Source organism: Rhinoderma darwinii, chromosome 1 (assembly GCF_050947455.1).
Source record: "Rhinoderma darwinii isolate aRhiDar2 chromosome 1, aRhiDar2.hap1, whole genome shotgun sequence".
In the NCBI taxonomy this organism is placed as follows: Eukaryota; Metazoa; Chordata; class Amphibia; order Anura; family Rhinodermatidae; genus Rhinoderma; species Rhinoderma darwinii.
Genome location: NC_134687.1, coordinates 25,208,932 through 25,227,366, shown reverse-complemented (window position 1 = coordinate 25,227,366; position 18,435 = coordinate 25,208,932). Strand labels below are relative to the sequence as shown.

General features: G+C 52.0%; 1 non-coding gene across 1 annotated transcript; it reads left to right on the top strand.

Annotated features, from left to right (window-relative positions):
- The first annotated feature begins 593 nt into the window (after positions 1 to 593).
- TRNAL-CAG (transfer RNA leucine (anticodon CAG)) lies at positions 594 to 676 on the top strand. The gene has a single exon. It is a non-coding gene; the product is annotated as a tRNA-Leu (tRNA).
- Positions 677 to 18,435: the final 17,759 nt, after the last annotated feature.

The following is an 18,435-nucleotide window of genomic DNA, read 5'->3' as shown; positions in this document are numbered from 1 at the left end:
TACATGTGGCTTTGTATCAGATGAGTTTGGAGCCAAAGAAATTCTACCCCTTGTAAAACTGTCAGAGAAACCCCTACATGACGAACACCTGCATCCCCAACCATTTACGTGGCTTAATCTAAATTCTGATAAAGAGAAGTGCTCCACTCCATACACTCAGTCGCAGTAGATAGCTTTTCAGTACCACAACTTTCACAAAACCCCTTTCTGACAACTTTTTTAACCTTGACCATATTCTCTACCTACTCTGAGTTCTCATGATCCCCATATCTCTGGCCAGACCCTAAATAAAAGTAAACTATGTAAAACAATACAGATTCCTCTGCTTACTTGAGTGAATGTTATAGAGAATGTAACTCCACTAAACTACTGCTGGGTACCTCCCAGGGTAGTTTTTCTGTATTTTCAGGTTAAAGCAAGAAAAAGGGTCCTTCAGGACCTCTTTTTTACAGCACTGTTAATCATAAACCAATAACTACAAGCTGGAAATGGACAAGGAACAGTTCTAATCTTTCTATTATGAATTCCCAAAAACTGGACTCTCATCATGACTGTTTTTGCTTTCGTTTCTGAAAGGCTTGGCTTTACTGTATGTCAGGATGGCCGAGCGGTCTAAGGCGCTGCGTTCAGGTCGCAGTCTTCCCTGGAGGCGTGGGTTCAAATCCCACTTCTGACAACACATCTTTTCTTAAACATGCTTCAATGTCATCTCGTCAGCACTGCTGAAACAATAGTTTAAAAAAAACACAGCGGTCTAAGGCGCTGCGTTCAGGTCGCAGTCTCCCCTGGAGGCGTGGGTTCAAATCCCACTTCTGACAACACATCTTTTCTTAAACATGCTTCAATGTCATTCCATCAGCACTGCTGAAAAAATAGTAAAAAAATCCCACAATGCCGAAAAACGCCCCAAAATGTTAGACTCTTCAGATGACTGGCTCAGCAACCAATTTGGAAAATTGCGCTTTTGTGTAGGACAGGGTGACCGAGCAGTCTCTCGTGAAGGTGTGGATTTAAATCCCACTTTTGAACACTCATATTTTCTTTAGCATACTTAAATGTGAGACCTTTCACTCATGGAGTAATGAGTCATTCTCCTTGAGCTCCTCCGCTATCAAGGTAGAATTCTGGCCAACTGCCTGTAAAGACATCTACAGACTCACCACCAGACCTTGAGACAAGTCTGCATCCAGTACAATGAGTGATAGTGCAGCAAAGCTGTCCCACCAACCTCTATGCAGCTGAGCACAGCAAACGGAGGAGTTCTATTACTGATAGCATTAAGCCGCTGCAACCATGTGAAGTAGTAGCAATATTCAAGACACACGGCCACATCATGGGCCTAGCTCCACCATTGTGCACTCTATAGCTGCAAGAGACCAGCCCGAGCCACTTATATACATGTGGCTTTGTATCAGATGAGTTTGTAGCCAAAGAAATTCTACCCCTTGTAAAACTGTCAGAGAAACCCCTACATGACGAACACCTGAAGCCCCAGCTATTCACGTGGCTTAATCTAAATTCTGATAAAGAGAAGTGCTCCACTCCATACACTCAGGTGCAGTAGATAGCTTTTCAGTACCACAACTTTCACAAAACCCCTTTCTGCCAACTTTTTTAACCTTGACCATATTCTCTACCTACTCTGAGTACTCATTATCCCTATATCTTTGGCCAGACCCTAAATATAAGTAAACTATGTAAAACAATACAGATTCCTCTGCTTACTTGAGTGAATGTTATAGAGAATGGAACTCCACTAAACTACTGCTGGGTACCTCCCAGGGCAGTTTTTCTGTATTTACAGGTTAAAGCAAGAAAAAGGGTCCTTCAGGACCTCTTTTTTACAGTACTGTTAATCATAAACCAATAACTACAAGATGGAAATGGACAAGGAACAGTTTTAATCTTTCTATTACGAATTCCAAAAAACTGGACTCTCAGCATGACTTTTTTTGCTTCCGTTTCTGAAAGGCTTGGCTTTTCTACAAGTCAGGATGGCCGAGCGGTCTAAGGCGCTGCGTTAAGGTCGCAGTCTCCCCTGGAGGCGTGGGTTCAAATCACACTTTTGACAACACATCTTTTCTTTAACATTCTTCAATTTCATTCCGTCAGCACTGCTGAAAAAATAGTAAAAAAAAAAACGCCCCAAAATGTTAGACTCTTCAGATGACTGGCTTGGCATCCAATCTTGAAAAATTGCGCTTTTGTGTAGGATAGGGTAACCGAGCAGTCTCTCGGGAAGGCGTGGATTTAAATCCCACTTTTGAACACTCTTATTTTCTTTAGCATACTTAAATGTGAGATCTTTCACTCATGCAGTAATGAGTTATTCTCCTTGAGCTCCTCCGCTATCCAGGTAGAATTCTGGCCAACTGCCTGTAAAGACATCTATAGACTCATCACCAGACCTTGAGACAAGACTGCATCCAGTACAATGAGTGATAATGCAGCAAAGCTGTCCCACCAACTTCTATGCAGCTGAGCACAGCAAACGGAGGAGTTCTATTAATGATAGCATTTAGCCGCTGCAAACATGTGAAGTAGTAGCAATATTCAAGACACACGGCCACATCCTAAGCCTAGCTCCACTATTGTGCACTCTATAGCCGCAAGAGACCAGCCCGAGCCACTTATATACATGTGGCTTTGTATCAGATGAGTTTGGAGCCAAAGAAATTCTATCCCTTGTAAAACTGTCAGAGAAACCCCTACATGACGAACACCTGCAGCCCCAACAATTTATGCGGCTTAATCTAAATTCTGATAAAGAGAAGTGTTCCACTCCATACACTCAGGTGCACTAGATAGCTTTAAAGTACCACAACTTTCACAAAACCCCTGTCACGGAGCGGGTTAGTGGAACCACTAGGCCGTGCCGGCACAGCGGGGAGGCAGCTGGCCAAACAACAGGACACCCCAGAAATACAATGTCCCGCACAAGGGTACCTGAATAGTCCAGATGGTGGCCGCAGCTCCGCAGCTCTGGCACAAATGAGATGGATGCAGCAGATGGCGCCAAACGTGGCGTATGACACAGGAGCCGCAAGTTGCGCCAGACGTGGTGGATTCCTCCGGACGTGGCAGATAACAAAGGACGTGGCGGATTCCTCTGGACGTGGCAGATGACACAGGACGTGGCGGATTCCTCCAGACGTGGCAGATGACACAGAATGTGGCGGATTCCTCCAGACGTGGCAGATGACACAGGACGTGGCAGATTCCTCTGGACGTGGCAGATGACACAGGACGTGGCAGATGGCACAGGACGTGGCATGACTTGATACTAGGCAAAGCACGGGAAACAGGAACGGGGAACAAGGTACGGGTAACAACAGGAACGGGAAACACTAAGGGACCATATGCAAGACAGACTGGGAAAACAAACAACGCTCAGGCATCGAACTAGGGGGCTGGACCCCTCTTATAGCCCAGGGTACTCACGGGTCAAAGGTTGTTCAAGATGTCCGGTGCGCGCGCTGCCCCTTTAAGAGCAGGGACGAGCGTGCACGCGCACCCTGCGGGTTCCGGCGGAGGTGAGTGGATGCAAGCGCTGGCGTCTCTTGAGTAGGAGGCGGGGGCCAGCGCTTGCCGACTCGTGGCTGCGGCTGTCAGCGGGAGGCTGGAGCTGACAGTCCGCAGCCACGGACATTACAGTATCCCCCCTCTTACGCCCCCTCTTCTTGGGACCGGGGCGAGAGAGAAACTTCTTTAGAAGAGTAGGGGCATTGAGGTTCTCCTCTGGCTCCCAGGACCTCTCTTCGGGACCAAACCCCCTCCAATCCACCAAATAAAAGGTCTTTCCTCTCACTCTCTTGGTGTCCAAGATCTCCTTGACCTCAAAGATGTCCGAGGAGCCGCTCGGAGCAACCGCAGGGCTGGGAGTCTTGGAATAGCGGTTTAGGATCACAGGCTTCAGGAGGGAGACGTGGAAGGAGTTGGGAATCCTGAGGGTAGGAGGCAGCCGAAGCTTGTAGGCGACAGGATTGATCTGCTGCAGGACCTCGAATGGTCCAAAAAACCTGGGAGCGAACTTGTATGAGGGCACCCTCAAGCGAATGTTCCGAGAGGACAGCCAGACTTTAGTCCCCGGAAGATACTGAGGCGGCTCTCTTCTCTTAGTATCTGCCTTTCGCTTCATGCGATCTACTGCCAGCAAAATAGAGGACCGGGTCTGTTGCCAGATTTGCAGGAAGTTCCCATATGCAGAGTCAGCAGCGGGAACCTGAGATGAAGTCGACACAGGAAGAGGGACTCTGGGATGTTGACTGTACACGATGTGAAACGGAGTGGAAGTGGTGGACTCACTTGTGTGGTTGTTGTAAGAAAATTTGGCCCATGGTAGAAGCTGGACCCAGTTATCGTGCTGTGAAGAGATGAAGTGGCGGAGATAATTCTCCATGATCTGGTTGATCCTCTCAACTTGCCCATTGGACTAGGGGTGATAGGCAGAGGAAAAGTCCAATCTCACATCCAGAAGTTTACAGAGGGCTCTCCAGAACCTTGAGGTAAACTGAACCCCCCGGTCGGACACAATGTGAAGAGGCAAGCCATGCAAGCGGATGATGTGCTGAATGAAAAGACTTGCCAGACGAGAAGGAGAAGGTAGCGGTCAGTGGGACAAAATGAGCCATCTTAGAGAACCGGTCCACCATCACCCAGACAGTGTTACATCCTGCTGAGGGGGGGAGGTCTGTGACAAAGTCCATCGCAATGTGCTGCCAGGGGGCATTGGGTACAGGCAGAGGTTGAAGCAGACCGGCAGGCTTGGAGTGAGTCACTTTGTTAGAGGCACACACTGTGCAAGAAGAGACAAAGTCCAGAACATCCTTAGATAGCGTGGACAACCAAAAGTGACGAGCAATCAGGTCTCGGGTTTTACGGACACCGGCGTACCCAGCAAGTTTAGAACTATGTACCCAGCGGAGAATTCTTCTCCTGTCTGCCAACCGAACAAAAGTCCTCCCAGGAGGGATGTCTCTAACCTGCAGAGGATTAGCAGTGACAATGCAGACGGGTCAATGATGGTCTGAAGGGACTCCACCGTGTCTTCCGTCTCAAACGATCTGGACAGGGCATCGGCTCTCACATTCTTGTCCGCGGGACGGTAGTGGAGCACAAACAGAAAACGGGTGAAGAACAGCGACCACCTGGCTTGACGAGGATTAAGTCTTTGAGCGGACTGAAGGTAAGTGAGGTTCTTGTGGTCGGTGAAGATCAGGATGGGGTGAGCAGCGCCGTCCAAAAGATGTCTCCACTCCTCCAGAGCCAATTTGATAGCCAGCAGCTCCCGATCTCCAATGGAGTAATTGCGCTCAGCAGAAGAAAACAGTCTAGAGTAGTAGCCACATACTACTGCCTTTCCTTTGGAGCTCCTCTGGAACAGAAGTGCACCTGCACCAACAGAGGATGCGTCCACTTCCAGTGAGAACTGCCGAGATACGTCAGGATGATGGAGGATCGAGGCTGAAGTGAACGCTTTCTTGAGGCTAATAAATGCGGACTCTGCCTCTGGAGTCCACACTTTGGCGTTCACACCCTTCTTGGTAAGGGTCGAGATGGGAGACGTCAGAGAAGAGAAGTTAGGAATAAACTGCCGGTAGAAATTGGCTAATCCCAGGAACCGCTGTATGGCCCTTAAGCCTTGGGGACGTGGCCACTCCAGGACAGCCTTCACTTTCTCAGGATCCATCTTGAGGCCTTGATCCGAGATGATGTAGCCCAGGAAGGGCAGAGAACTCTTCTCAAAAACGCACTTCTCCAGCTTGGCGTATAAATGATTCTCCCTCAACCGTAGTAGAACCTGACGGACATGCCTCCGATGAGTCGTCTGATCTGAGGAGAAAATCAAAATATCATCGAAATAAACAACAACACAGACATAGAGTAGATCTCGGAAGATGACGTTAACGAACTCCTGAAACACTGCGGGAGCGTTACACAGTCCGAAGGGCATCACCAGGTATTCGTAGTGCCCGTCCCGGGTGTTAAATGCCGTCTTCCATTCGTCACCCCGGCGAATCCGGACTAGATTGTAAGCCCCACGCAGGTCTAGCTTAGAAATTTTTTGGGCACCTCCTATGCGATCAAATAGCTCAGAGATGAGTGGCAACGGGTATTTGTTCTTGACTGTGATCAGGTTGAGGCCCCTGTAGTCAATGCAGAGACAAAGGGATCCATCCTTCTTTTTAACGAAGAAGAATCCAGCCCTGGCCGGGGAGGAAGATTTTCGTATAAAACCCCTCTCCAGATTCTCCTTGATATAGGCCGACATGGATAGAGACTCAGGCAAGGAGAGAGGATATACCCGTCCACGGGGAAGAGAGGCATTAGGAACCAGTTCAATGGGGCAGTCATAGGTGCGATGTGGAGGCAGCGTCTCAGCCTCCTTTTTGCTGAAAACCTCTGCATACTGAGCAAAATGGGGAGGCAGTCCCGACAGCGACTGAGGCAGAGAAGGCTTGACAGGATGGATCTGCAACAGACAACGACCATGGCACTTGGAGCCCCATTGGAGAACCTCTCCAGAATTCCAGTCCAGGACTGGGGCATGTAGTCGAAGCCAAGGCAGGCCCAGCAGAACAGGATTGATGGCCTTGGGCAAAACAAGGAACAAAATAAATTCAGAATGAAGTACTCCAACCTGGAGCTTCAACGGCTTGGTTTTAGAGATAATGGGATCAGGCAGAGGCAGTCCATTAACTGAGGCAACAGCCAAAGATGTCTCCAGGGGAACTGTGGGCAGCTGAAGATGATCCACAAGCTCTTTCTGGATGAAATTTGCAGCCGAGCCAGAGTCAAGATAGGCAGAGACTTGATGCGTCCTGTCGCCGGATACCAGGGTCACAGGAATAGTCAATTTGGAAGCGAATCCTCTGTTAGATTCCGTTCCACCTAGGGTTGTCTCTCCAACCAATCCTAGGCAATGGGGTCTCTCCGGCCTCTGGGGGCACAGACGCACAATATGGCCTCCATGGCCGCAATACAAACAAAGTCCAGAAGTGCGTCTGTGTTATTTCTCCTGGGTAGACAACTTAACATAATTACTCTGCATCGGGTCCTCTGGTGGGACGACTGAGGAGGATTGCGGGACAGCAGAATCCAGCCTGGGAAGTTCTCTCCCCCGGAGAACCTCTTGGGAACGTTCCCGGATCCTCATGTCGACACGGGAGGCGAGTAGGATAAGATCGTCCAGGGTAGATGGCAGATCGCGAGCAGCCAGCTCGTCCTTGATCCCTGAAGACAGTCCCTGCCAGAATGTAGCCACTATAGCCTCGTTGTTCCAGGTCAATTCAGCAGCCAGGATACGGAACTGAATGGCATACTCGCCCACGGAGAGGTCTCCCTGGTGTAGGGTCAGCAAGGATGCAGCAGCCGAAGAAACTCTCCCAGGTTCCTCAAAGATCAAGCGGAAGGTCTGTAAGAAGCACTGCAAGTCCCGGGTCTCTGGTCCCTGATGTTCCCACCGAGGATTGGCCCATGCCAGGGCTTTGCCGGTAAGGAGAGAGATGATGAAGGCGATCCTGACGTCATCCGAACAGAAGGACCTGGCATGTAGTCTGAAATGGATCAGGCACTGATTCAAAAATCCCCTGCAGGACCTCGGATCTCTGTCATAGCGTGGAGATAGCGGCAAGAAACACAGTGGGTTGGTACCGGTACAGAAAGGAAGTGTAGCAGGCGGAACCGCAGGAACGGGTGCGGTGATGACTGTGGTTGGAGCAAGCAGCCGATGGGCTATGGCGTTCACCGACAGGAGGATCTGGTCTTGTCGTGACTGGAGATCCTCCATCTCAGCCAGCATGGCTTGTGTAGTCAACGTCTCAGGTTGCAGGTTGACCAGCGGGGTACATGGCCTGAGCGTACTGTCACGGAGCAGGTTAGTGGAACCACTAGGCTGTACTGCCGCAGCGGGGAGGCAGCTGGCCAAACAACAGGACACCCCAGAAATACAATGTCCCGCACAAGGGTACCTGAATAGTCCAGATGGTGGCCGCAGCTCTGGCACAGATGAGATGGGTGCAGCAGATGGCGCCAAACGTGGCGGATGACACAGGAGCCGCAAGTTGCGCCAGACGTGGCGGATTCCTCCGGGCGTGGCAGATAACACAGGACGTGGCGGATTCCTCCGGACGTGGCAGATTACACAGGACGTGGCGGATTCCTCCAGACGTGGCAAATGACACAGGACATGCCGGATTCCTCCAGACGTGGCAGATGACACAGGACGTGGCAGATTCCTCTGGACATGTCAGATGACACAGGACGTGGCAGGTGACACAGGACGTGGCACTACTTGATACTAGGGCAAAGCACGGGAAACAGGAACGGGGAACAAGGTACGGGTAACAAAAGGAACGGGAAACACTACGGGACCATTTGCAAGACAGACTGGGAAAACTAACAACGCTCAGGCATCGAACTAGGGGGCTGGACCCCTCTTATAGCCCAGGGTACTCACGGGTCAAAGGTCGTTCAAGATGTCCGGTGCGCGCGCTGCCCCTTTAAGAGCGTGCGCACGCACCCTGCGGGTTCCGGCGGAGGTGAGTGGATGCAAGCGCTGGCGTCTCTTGAGGAGGAGGCTGGGGCCAGCGCTTGCCGACTCGTGGCTGCGGCTGTCAGCGGGAGGCTGGAGCTGACAGTCCGCAGCCACGGACATTACAGTATCCCCCCTCTTACGCCCCCTCTTCTTGGGACCGGGGCGAGAGAGAAACTTCTTTAGAAGAGTAGGGGCATTGAGGTTCTCCTCTGGCTCCCAGGACCTCTCTTCGGGACCAAACCCCCTCCAATCCACCAAATAAAAGGTCTTTCCTCTCACTCTCTTGGTGTCCAAGATCTCCTTGACCTCAAAGATGTCCGAGGAGCCGCTCGGAGCAACCGCAGGGCTGGGAGTCTTGGAATAGCGGTTTAGGATCACAGGCTTCAGGAGGGAGACGTGGAAGGAGTTGGGAATCCTGAGGGTAGGAGGCAGCCGAAGCTTGTAGGCGACAGGATTGATCTGCTGCAGGACCTCGAATGGTCCAAGAAACCTGGGAGCGAACTTGTATGAGGGCACCCTCAAGCGAATGTTCCGAGAGGACAGCCAGACTTTAGTCCCCGGAAGATACTGAGGCGGCTCTCTTCTCTTAGTATCTTTCGCTTCATGCGATCTACTGCCAGCAAAATAGAGGACCGGGTCTGTTGCCAGATTTGCAGGAAGTTCCCATATGCAGAGTCAGCAGCGGGAACCTGAGATGAAGTCGACACAGGAAGAGGGACTCTGGGATGTTGACTGTACACGATGTGAAACGGAGTGGAAGTGGTGGACTCACTTGTGTGGTTGTTGTAAGAAAATTTGGCCCATGGTAGAAGCTGGACCCAGTTATCGTGCTGTGAAGAGATGAAGTGGCGGAGATAATTCTCCATGATCTGGTTGATCCTCTCAACTTGCCCATTGGACTGGGGGTGATAGGCAGAGGAAAAGTCCAATCTCACATCCAGAAGTTTACAGAGGGCTCTCCAGAACCTTGAGGTAAACTGAACCCCCCGGTCGGACACAATGTGAAGAGGCAAGCCATGCAAGCGGATGATGTGCTGAATGAAAAGACTTGCCAGACGAGAAGCAGAAGGTAGCGGTCAGTGGGACAAAATGAGCCATCTTAGAGAACCGGTCCACCATCACCCAGACAGTGTTACATCCTGCTGAGGGGGGGAGGTCAGTGACAAAGTCCATCGCAATGTGCTGCCAGGGGGCATTGGGTACAGGCAGAGGTTGAAGCAGAACGGCAGGCTTGGAGTGAGTCACTTTGTTAGAGGCACACACCGTGCAAGAAGAGACAAAGTCCAGAACATCCTTAGATAGCGTGGACAACCAAAAGTGACGAGCAATCAGGTCTCGGGTTTTACGGACACCGGCGTACCCAGCAAGTTTAGAACTATGTACCCAGCGGAGAATTCTTCTCCTGTCTGCCAACCGAACAAAAGTCCTCCCAGGAGGGATGTCTCTAACCTGCAGAGGATTAGCAGTGACAATGCAGACGGGTCAATGATGGTCTGAAGGGACTCCACCGTGTCTTCCGTCTCAAACGATCTGGACAGGGCATCGGCTCTCACATTCTTGTCCGCGGGACGGTAGTGGAGCACAAACAGAAAACGGGTGAAGAACAGCGACCACCTGGCTTGACGAGGATTAAGTCTTTGAGCGGACTGAAGGTAAGTGAGGTTCTTGTGGTCGGTGAAGATCAGGATGGGGTGAGCAGCGCCGTCCAAAAGATGTCTCCACTCCTACAGAGCCAATTTGATAGACAGCAGCTCCCGATCTCCAATGGAGTAATTGCGCTCAGCAGAAGAAAACAGTCTAGAGTAGTAGCCACATACTACTGCCTTTCCTTTGGAGCTCCTCTGGAACAGAAGTGCACCTGCACCAACAGAGGACGCGTCCACTTCCAGTGAGAACTGCCGAGATACGTCAGGATGATGGAGGATCGAGGCTGAAGTGAACGCTTTCTTGAGGCTAATAAATGCGGACTCTGCCTCTGGAGTCCACACTTTGGCGTTCACACCCTTCTTAGTAAGGGTCGAGATGGGAGACGTCAGAGAAGAGAAGTTAGGAATAAACTGCCGGTAGAAATTGGCTAATCCCAGGAACCGCTGTATGGCCCTTAAGCCTTGGGGACGTGGCCACTCCAGGACAGCCTTCACTTTCTCAGGATCCATCTTGAGGCCTTGATCCGAGATGATGTAGCCCAGGAAGGGCAGAGAACTCTTCTCAAAAATGCACTTCTCCAGCTTGGCGTATAAATGATTCTCCCTCAACCGTAGTAGAACCTGACGGACATGCCTCCGATGAGTCGTCTGATCTGGGGAGAAAATCAAAATATCATCGAAATAAACAACAACACAGACATAGAGTAGATCTCGGAAGATGACGTTAACGAACTCCTGAAACACTGCGGGAGCGTTACACAGTCCGAAGGGCATCACCAGGTATTCGTAGTGCCCGTCCCGGGTGTTAAATGCCGTCTTCCATTCGTCACCCCGGCGAATCCGGACTAGATTGTAAGCCCCACGCAGGTCTAGCTTAGAAATTTTTTGGGCACCTCCTATGCGATCAAATAGCTCAGAGATGAGTGGCAACGGGTATTTGTTCTTGACTGTGATCAGGTTGAGGCCCCTGTAGTCAATGCAGAGACAAAGGGATCCATCCTTCTTTTTAACGAAGAAGAATCCAGCCCTGGCCGGGGAGGAAGATTTTCGTATAAAACCCCTCTCCAGATTCTCCTTGATATAGGCCGACATGGATAGAGACTCAGGCAAGGAGAGAGGATATACCCGTCCACGGGGAAGAGAGGCATTAGGAACCAGTTCAACGGGGCAGTCATAGGTGCGATGTGGAGGCAGCGTCTCAGCCTCCTTTTTGCTGAAAACCTCTGCATACTGAGCAAAATGGGGAGGCAGTCCCGACAGCGACTGAGGCAGAGAAGGCTTGACAGGATGGATCTGCAACAGACAACGACCATGGCACTTGGAGCCCCATTGGAGAACCTCTCCAGAATTCCAGTCCAGGACTGGGGCATGTAGTCGAAGCCAAGGCAGGCCCAGCTGAACAGGATTGATGGCCTTGGGCAAAACAAGGAACGAAATAAATTCAGAATGAAGTACTCCAACCTGGAGCTTCAACGGCTTGGTTTTAGAGATAATGGGATCAGGCAGAGGCAGTCCATTAACTGAGGCAACAGCCAAAGATGTCTCCAGGGGAACTGTGGGCAGCTGAAGATGATCCACAAGCTCTTTCTGGATGAAATTTGCAGCCTAACCAGAGTCAAGATAGGCAGAGACTTGATGCGTCCTGTCGCCGGATACCAGGGTCACAGGAATAGTCAATTTGGAAGCGAATCCTCTGTTAGATTCCGTTCCACCTAGGGTTGTCTCTCCAACCAATCCTAGGCAATGGGGTCTCTCCGGCCTCTGGGGGCACAGACGCACAATATGGCCTCCATGGCCGCAATACAAACAAAGTCCAGAAGTGCGTCTGTGTTATTTCTCCTGGGTAGACAACTTAACATAATTACTCTGCATCGGGTCCTCTGGTGGGACGACTGAGGAGGATTGCGGGACAGCAGAATCCAGCCTGGGAAGTTCTCTCCCCCGGAGAACCTCTTGGGAACGTTCCCGGATCCTCATGTCGACACGGGAGGCGAGTAGGATAAGATCGTCCAGGGTAGATGGCAGATCGCGAGCAGCCAGCTCGTCCTTGATCCCTGAAGACAGTCCCTGCCAGAATGTAGCCACTAAAGCCTCGTTGTTCCAGGTCAATTCAGCAGCCAGGATACGGAACTGAATGGCATACTCGCCCACGGAGAGGTCTCCCTGGTGTAGGGTCAGCAAGGATGCAGCAGCCGAAGAAACTCTCCCAGGTTCCTCAAAGATCAAGCGGAAGGTCTGTAAGAAGCACTGCAAGTCCCGGGTCTCTGGTCCCTGATGTTCCCACAGAGGATTGGCCCATGCCAGGGCTTTGCCGGTAAGGAGAGAGATGATGAAGGCGATCCTGACGTCATCCGAACAGAAGGACCTGGCATGTAGTCTGAAATGGATCAGGCACTGATTCAAAAATCCCCTGCAGGACCTCGGATCTCTGTCATAGCGTGGAGATAGTGGCAAGAAACGCAGTGGGTTGGTACCGGTACAGAAAGGAAGTGTAGCAGGCGGAACCGCAGGAACGGGTGCGGTGATGACTGTGGTTGGAGCAAGCAGCCGATGGGCTATGGCGTTCACCGACAGGAGGAGCTGGTCTTGTCGTGACTGGAGATCCTCCATCTCAGCCAGCATGGCTTGTGTAGTCAACGTCTCAGGTTGCAGGTTGACCAGCGGGGTACATGGCCTGAGCGTACTGTCACGGAGCGGGTTAGTGGAACCACTAGGCTGTACCGCCGCAGCGGGGAGGCAGCTGGCCAAACAACAGGAGACCCCAGAAATACAATGTCCCGCACAAGGGTACCTGAAGAGTCCAGATGGTGGCCGCAGCTCTGGCACAGATGAGATGGGTGCAGCAGATGGCGCCAAACGTGGCGGATGACACAGGAGCCGCAAGTTGCGCCAGACGTGGCGGATTCCTCCGGGCGTGGCAGATAACACAGGACGTGGCGGATTCCTCCGGACGTGGCAGATGACACAGGACGTGGCGGATTCCTCCAGACGTGGCAAATGACACAGGACATGCCGGATTCCTCCAGACGTGGCAGATGACACAGGACGTGGCAGATTCCTCTGGACATGTCAGATGACACAGGACGTGGCAGGTGACACAGGACGTGGCACTACTTGATACTAGGGCAAAGCACGGGAAACAGGAACGGGGAACAAGGTACGGGTAACAAAAGGAACGGGAAACACTAAGGGACCATTTGCAAGACAGACTGGGAAAACTAACAACGCTCAGGCATCGAACTAGGGGGCTGGACCCCTCTTATAGCCCAGGGTACTCACGGGTCAAAGGTCGTTCAAGATGTCCGGTGCGCGCGCTGCCCCTTTAAGAGCGTGCGCACGCACCCTGCGGGTTCCGGCGGAGGTGAGTGGATGCAAGCGCTGGCGTCTCTTGAGGAGGAGGCTGGGGCCAGCGCTTGCCGACTCGTGGCTGCGGCTGTCAGCGGGAGACTGGAGCTGACAGTCCGCAGCCACGGACATTACAGTATCCCCCCTCTTACGCCCCCTCTTCTTGGGACCGGGGCGAGAGAGAAACTTCTTTAGAAGAGTAGGGGCATTGAGGTTCTCCTCTGGCTCCCAGGACCTCTCTTCGGGACCAAACCCCCTCCAATCCACCAAATAAAAGGTCTTTCCTCTCACTCTCTTGGTGTCCAAGATCTCCTTGACCTCAAAGATGTCCGAGGAGCCGCTGGGAGCAACCGCAGGGCTGGGAGTCTTGGAATAGCGGTTTAGGATCACAGGCTTCAGGAGGGAGACGTGGAAGGAGTTGGGAATCCTGAGGGTAGGAGGCAGCCGAAGCTTGTAGGCGACAGGATTGATCTGCTGCAGGACCTCGAATGGTCCAAGAAACCTGGGAGCGAACTTGTATGAGGGCACCCTCAAGCGAATGTTCCGAGAGGACAGCCAGACTTTAGTCCCCGGAAGATACTGAGGCGGCTCTCTTCTCTTAGTATCTGCCTTTCGCTTCATGCGATCTACTGCCAGCAAAATAGAGGACCGGGTCTGTTGCCAGATTTGCAGGAAGTTCCCATATGCAGAGTCAGCAGCGGGAACCTGAGATGAAGTCGACACAGGAAGAGGGACTCTGGGATGTTGACTGTACACGATGTGAAACGGAGTGGAAGTGGTGGACTCACTTGTGTGGTTGTTGTAAGAAAATTTGGCCCATGGTAGAAGCTGGACCCAGTTATCGTGCTGTGAAGAGATGAAGTGGCGGAGATAATTCTCCATGATCTGGTTGATCCTCTCAACTTGCCCATTGGACTGGGGGTGATAGGCAGAGGAAAAGTCCAATCTCACATCCAGAAGTTTACAGAGGGCTCTCCAGAACCTTGAGGTAAACTGAACCCCCCGGTCGGACACAATGTGAAGAGGCAAGCCATGCAAGCGGATGATGTGCTGAATGAAAAGACTTGCCAGACGAGAAGCAGAAGGTAGCGGTCAGTGGGACAAAATGAGCCATCTTAGAGAACCGGTCCACCATCACCCAGACAGTGTTACATCCTGCTGAGGGGGGGGAGGTCTGTGACAAAGTCCATCGCAATGTGCTGCCAGGGGGCATTGGGTACAGGCAGAGGTTGAAGCAGACCCGGCAGGCTTGGAGTGAGTCACTTTGTTAGAGGCACACACCGTGCAAGAAGAGACAAAGTCCAGAACATCCTTAGATAGCGTGGACAACCAAAAGTGACGAGCAATCAGGTCTCGGGTTTTACGGACACCGGCGTGCCCAGCAAGTTTAGAACTATGTACCCAGCGGAGAATTCTTCTCCTGTCTGCCAACCGAACAAAAGTCCTCCCAGGAGGGATGTCTCTAACCTGCAGAGGATTAGCAGTGACAATGCAGACGGGTCAATGATGGTCTGAAGGGACTCCACCGTGTCTTCCGTCTCAAACGATCTGGACAGGGCATCGGCTCTCACATTCTTGTCCGCGGGACGGTAGTGGAGCACAAACAGAAAACGGGTGAAGAACAGCGACCACCTGGCTTGACGAGGATTAAGTCTTTGAGCGGACTGAAGGTAAGTGAGGTTCTTGTGGTCGGTGAAGATCAGGATGGGGTGAGCAGCGCCGTCCAAAAGATGTCTCCACTCCTCCAGAGCCAATTTGATAGCCAGCAGCTCCCGATCTCCAATGGAGTAATTGCGCTCAGCAGAAGAAAACAGTCTAGAGTAGTAGCCACATACTACTGCCTTTCCTTTGGAGCTCCTCTGGAACAGAAGTGCACCTGCACCAACAGAGAACGCGTCCACTTCCAGTGAGAACTGCCGAGATACGTCAGGATGATGGAGGATCGAGGCTGAAGTGAACGCTTTCTTGAGGCTAATAAATGCGGACTCTGCCTCTGGAGTCCACACTTTGGCGTTCACACCCTTCTTGGTAAGGGTCGAGATGGGAGACGTCAGAGAAGAGAAGTTAGGAATAAACTGCCGGTAGAAATTGGCTAATCCCAGGAACCGCTGTATGGCCCTTAAGCCTTGGGGACGTGGCCACTCCAGGACAGCCTTCACTTTCTCAGGATCCATCTTGAGGCCTTGATCCGAGATGATGTAGCCCAGGAAGGGCAGAGAACTCTTCTCAAAAACGCACTTCTCCAGCTTGGCGTATAAATGATTCTCCCTCAACCGTAGTAGAACCTGATGGACATGCCTCCGATGAGTCGTCTGATCTGGGGAGAAAATCAAAATATCATCGAGATAAACAACAACACAGACATAGAGTAGATCTCGGAAGATGACGTTAACGAACTCCTGAAACACTGCGGGAGCGTTACACAGTCCGAAGGGCATCACCAGGTATTCGTAGTGCCCGTCCCGGGTGTTAAATGCCGTCTTCCATTCGTCACCCTGGCGAATCCGGACTAGATTGTAAGCCCCACGCAGGTCTAGCTTAGAAATTTTTTGGGCACCTCCTATGCGATCAAATAGCTCAGAGATGAGTGGCAACGGGTATTTGTTCTTGACTGTGATCAGGTTGAGGCCCCTGTAGTCAATGCAGAGACAAAGGGATCCATCCTTCTTTTTAACGAAGAAGAATCCAGCCCTGGCCGGGGAGGAAGATTTTCGTATAAAACCCCTCTCCAGATTCTCCTTGATATAGGCCGACATGGATAGAGACTCAGGCAAGGAGAGAGGATATACCCGTCCACGGGGAAGAGAGGCATTAGGAACCAGTTCAATGGGGCAGTCATAGGTGCGATGTGGAGGCAGCGTCTCAGCCTCCTTTTTGCTGAAAACCTCTGCATACTGAGCAAAATGGGGAGGCAGTCCCGACAGCGACTGAGGCAGAGAAGGCTTGACAGGATGGATCTGCAACAGACAACGACCATGGCACTTGGAGCCCCATTGGAGAACCTCTCCAGAATTCCAGTCCAGGACTGGGGCATGTAGTCGAAGCCAAGGCAGGCCCAGCAGAACAGGATTGATGGTCTTGGGCAAAACAAGGAACGAAATAAATTCAGAATGAAGTACTCCAACCTGGAGCTTCAACGGCTTGGTTTTAGAGATAATGGGATCAGGCAGAGGCAGTCCATTAACTGAGGCAACAGCCAAAGATGTCTCCAGGGGAACTGTGGGCAGCTGAAGATGATCCACAAGCTCTTTCTGGATGAAATTTGCAGCCGATCCAGAGTCAAGATAGGCAGAGACTTGATGCGTCCTGTCGCCGGATACCAGGGTCACAGGAATAGTCAATTTGGAAGCGAATCCTCTGTTAGATTCCGTTCCACCTAGGGTTGTCTCTCCAACCAATCCTAGGCAATGGGGTCTCTCCGGCCTCTGGGGGCACATAAGCACAATATGGCCTCCATGGCCGCAATACAAACAAAGTCCAGAAGTGCGTCTGTGTTATTTCTCCTGGGTAGACAACTTAACATAATTACTCTGCATCGGGTCCTCTGGTGGGACGACTGAGGAGGATTGCGGGACAGCAGAATCCAGCCTGGGAAGTTCTCTCCCCCGGAGAACCTCTTGGGAACGTTCCCGGATCCTCATGTCGACACGGGAGGCGAGTAGGATAAGATCGTCCAGGGTAGATGGCAGATCGCGAGCAGCCAGCTCGTCCTTGATCCCTGAAGACAGTCCCTGCCAGAATGTAGCCACTATAGCCTCGTTGTTCCAGGTCAATTCAGCAGCCAGGATACGGAACTGAATGGCATACTCGCCCACGGAGAGGTCTCCCTGGTGTAGGGTCAGCAAGGATGCAGCAGCCGAAGAAACTCTCCCAGGTTCCTCAAAGATCAAGCGGAAGGTCTGTAAGAAGCACTGCAAGTCCCGGGTCTCTGGTCCCTGATGTTCCCACCGAGGATTGGCCCATGCCAGGGCTTTGCCGGTAAGGAGAGAGATGATGAAGGCGATCCTGACGTCATCCGAACAGAAGGACCTGGCATGTAGTCTGAAATGGATCAGGCACTGATTCAAAAATCCCCTGCAGGACCTCGGATCTCTGTCATAGCGTGGAGATAGCGGCAAGAAACACAGTGGGTTGGTACCGGTACAGAAAGGAAGTGTAGCAGGCGGAACCGCAGGAACGGGTGCGGTGATGACTGTGGTTGGAGCAAGCAGCCGATGGGCTATGGCGTTCACCGACAGGAGGATCTGGTCTTGTCGTGACTGGAGATCCTCCATCTCAGCCAGCATGGCTTGTGTAGTCAACGTCTCAGGTTGCAGGTTGACCAGCGGGGTACATGGCCTGAGCGTACTGTCACGGAGCAGGTTAGTGGAACCACTAGGCTGTACTGCCGCAGCGGGGAGGCAGCTGGCCAAACAACAGGACACCCCAGAAATACAATGTCCCGCACAAGGGTACCTGAATAGTCCAGATGGTGGCCGCAGCTCTGGCACAGATGAGATGGGTGCAGCAGATGGCGCCAAACGTGGCGGATGACACAGGAGCCGCAAGTTGCGCCAGACGTGGCGGATTCCTCCGGGCGTGGCAGATAACACAGGACGTGGCGGATTCCTCCGGACGTGGCAGATTACACAGGACGTGGCGGATTCCTCCAGACGTGGCAAATGACACAGGACATGCCGGATTCCTCCAGACGTGGCAGATGACACAGGACGTGGCAGATTCCTCTGGACATGTCAGATGACACAGGACGTGGCAGGTGACACAGGACGTGGCACTACTTGATACTAGGGCAAAGCACGGGAAACAGGAACGGGGAACAAGGTACGGGTAACAAAAGGAACGGGAAACACTACGGGACCATTTGCAAGACAGACTGGGAAAACTAACAACGCTCAGGCATCGAACTAG